Source organism: Abramis brama (genome assembly GCF_963993115.1).
Source record: "Abramis brama genome assembly, chromosome: 19".
Classification (NCBI taxonomy): Eukaryota; Metazoa; Chordata; class Actinopteri; order Cypriniformes; family Leuciscidae; genus Abramis; species Abramis brama.
This window is the reverse complement of record NC_139981.1, coordinates 23,851,247-23,854,757: the sequence shown is the minus strand read 5'-3', so window position 1 is coordinate 23,854,757 and position 3,511 is coordinate 23,851,247. Positions and strand designations below refer to the sequence as shown.

General features: G+C 37.1%; 1 long non-coding RNA gene across 1 annotated transcript; it reads left to right on the top strand.

The window, feature by feature from the left end:
* The first annotated feature begins 758 nt into the window (after positions 1-758).
* LOC311070073 lies at positions 759-2,834 on the top strand. The gene is made up of 6 exons (XR_014603611.1): positions 759-881; positions 982-1,029; positions 1,276-1,620; positions 1,729-1,820; positions 1,909-2,024; positions 2,128-2,834. It is a non-coding gene; the product is annotated as an uncharacterized lncRNA (long non-coding RNA).
* Positions 2,835-3,511: the final 677 nt, after the last annotated feature.

The window sequence follows — 3,511 nt, the reverse complement described above, 5'->3', positions numbered from 1 at the left end:
TATATTCACAAAAAGCAATTCACATGCGCAAAATAAAATTATATAATCATAAAATACATTTCACAAATGCAAACCACAATTCGTAGATATACAACTGTGCACAAAAACCTTTGAATGTTTAAAATGTCAGAAACTGGAATGTAGGAATGTAGTCGTCAGCGGTAAAATGCTGACTGCAGACATACGTGCTGCCTCTCCGAATGACGAATGTAGACCCTTCATCACGTCTAATAGCGATTTCTTTTTTTGGTCTTCGTTCAAAGGATACCCGTGAAAACTTAAATACTGTAAGGTTGTTTTTGCCTAGAATTGCTGCACTGAGGGACGCTACAGCAACACTTATTTTTGGACTCGGCCATTGTTGTTGTCACCGGAAGTAAGTTTACCCTGCGTTGGTGAGCACCAGAAACACTAAACCCGGAAGTGTGAAAAAGGCCTATAACTCTTTTCAGCAAGCGATAGTCCTTCTGTTTTTGAGTGTGTTGCTGCTGTTTGTGTTAAGCACCCTGCTCTGGCAAGTTCAATGTGATGTTACATGCACCCAAATGAGCTAGTGGCTAACGTTAGCAGTTACAATAACTTTTACTCAAACAAAGTTAAGGTTATGGACATAAAAGTTACCGAATAAACAATGCAAGTTTTTATTAAACCTTTACAAACGTCTTTTCATTATAGGTTTAAGTGGAAGGAGTGCAGTGAGCATCCCCAAAAATCAAGGTGACTCAAATGTTAATTTAGGCTGTAACTATTTTTCACCATTTCTTTTATTTGGAGCCTAATTCATTAGCATCAATCAAAAGTCTCTTAAAAATTAAATATATTGCTGTCTGTTTTTGTGTGCATGTGCAGACCTACATTGTCACCAGAGAGCAACTTTATCGGTAAGTTACATTAACTTGAAATTTTGTATCATTAATTTTTCATTAAAGAGGTTGATTGCATAATTTGACTGGTTTCATATTGATTGTTTTATCTGTGCAGGTGAAGGACTTCTTGGGGAAATGGCCGGCTCTTCGGATTGAATCACAGGTAAAACAGACTCACTTCTCTTTTCTGCCACTCTTCACACATATTTCTATGCCAAATTTTTAATATGTATCACATTCAAATGGAACAGCAAATGCCACTATTCACTGTGTGTAAGGACTATCACTTTGCATGTGACCATGTTGCTCAACAATGTATTTGAACTGAACATGTTGCATCACAAATGTGTTTTCTGTTGCAAATCGAGTATTAGTCTTTTTATATAATTATTTTTGTTTGTTTTTGTAGCTTTGTGCTGAGTTCCAACGCATCACAAACGTCAACTTACGGAACCAGTTCTATGCTGTGCTTGACCAACATACACCTGCACTGGTGGCCTTGTATAGGCAGAAGGCGGCACGAACCGGAAAGATATCAGAGGCGCTGCGTGACATCTTAAAGATTTATGAACAGATATGTTTTGTCTCTTATGTTTACTGTGATGGCCAACTTATTCAAACTGAAAATTCAGTTTTGTGGTTCTTGCAGATTGTGAATCCACTTAAACGCTTTTTAATTTCAAACTTTACAGGAATCTGTAAGGTGCCTCCATAATTCAGAGAACAACCCACACAAATACGATCCACAAACCGGGTAAGACTGCGTATTGTATACTGTAAATGTTAGTTTAATCTACTACCATATGGATTTGAAATACCAAAACTGAATTTCATTAATGATGCCTGCAACTTTTTCCCCCAGAATAAATTCATCACATAACCTGGCTGTGACCACTTACCTCTTCGAAGAATTAAGGACAACTTTTACAGACGTTGACCCTGAATGTGTAAAAGGTAATCTTAAAGATGTTGTAATCATTTTAATGTCCTCTGTTTTACTTAGTTTTATTGGCATTACATTTATTTATGATTTATTTAACAGGTTGCAAGACGTATTTTGTGACTTTGTGGAGGAAGTATTCTTTGGCTCAGCCTGAAAAGGCCCAGAAAAGAAACACTATGAAGAACATTGCAAAGAACAGTCAAAGAAAGAGACGGGTAAGTTAAGAAACTGGTTAAGCAGTTTTTCTTTCTTCTTCTTCAGAATGTAACTGTCCTCCTCTCTGTGTTTTAGTGGTTAAATTACTGTCATGTTTTGCAGTTGCTGGAGACCAGGTCCAGTGTTGTACAAACCAACACAGAAAGGGAACTGTGGAAGACTGCAACAATAGAACTGATGTCTGGTGAAGATGATGCTATTGTTGATGGAAGGCCAGTGTGGATGGTGAGGTCTCCACCAAACAGAACCACAGAGTTATCTGCTCTCTGCCAGGTACTACAAACTAGACTAGAGGCTGACCCACGCTACGTCACACCACCAGTGCAGCATGGCAGTTTGAAAAAATGAATATTTACATATATTTTATATACACTTTAATTTCTATATTTCTTATTTATTGATCTCGTTTTATATTGTATACTTTGTATATTTGTTCCTTTTTGATGTGCATGTTGCTTATCTCCACGTTTTGTATTTTATTCCTTTACATCTTTGTTCACATTTCTTTTTCCCCATTCATTTTAATGTATGTTTATAATGTTCTTTGGAATGTTCATGTTATATTTGTTTTTGTTCCTTTACATTTTCATCCCTTCAAATATTTTTGTTCCCCCATTCCTTTTTAATGCTTGTTTATAATGCTCTTTGGAATGTTTTATTTACTTTAATAAAAATGTCAGACTTTCTCATTGTTCTTTGTGTGTGTTTTTAAAATTATATTTGAATCTATTAAAATTGGGGGAAGGGGGGTTTAGTGTATACTGAGCAATATCTGCATAGCTGGCCTATAACCAATCAAATCACTCTGCGATAAGGCCTAGGGTGGGCTATGTTCTAAAAGTAACCAATCAAATCACTTTCCTGGGTTTTCAATGTGTCCTGTCCTCCAATAGTGGTCTGGGTAATGGGAGTGGTTTTAAAAGAAAAGGACCAATAGGGGGAAGGCCAAAAGGTGCACAAAGGTGTGAAAATGTTCTCTTGAAAAAACCTTTGATGGGATTACTTGCCATGGCAACAAATGGCTGTAGCACGGAAGTATACGTCTGTTGTAAAGTTTTCTTTCATCGACGCAAGACCAGGAGACAGTTGGGATCGCGTTCAACAGAAGTTATTCTTTATTGAGAACTCCGCTGTACGTTGCTGCAGTACTTCCAACATGATCTGACTGAGGGAACTTTACATGGTATCTTATAGGCAATTCAGTGGGCTGTCCTTAAAGGTGCTGAACTTACACACAGCCTTAGAGATGACTACTGAATCTAATCATCTAAAGACAATAGAGGCAATTACCCCCAACTGAGATAATGGTACCCCCCAAATTGTATAAACAACACATGGTCACGAGAACTAAGACTAGGTAAACATTCACACATAGTTCAACTCTTAGTAGAAAGATCAGACTAACAAAACCCCTTCAAAGTAAACTGTTAAATCTAATCAGTAAATGGACGCCCTCATGTTCACCTTGAATGCCCAATACAGTATA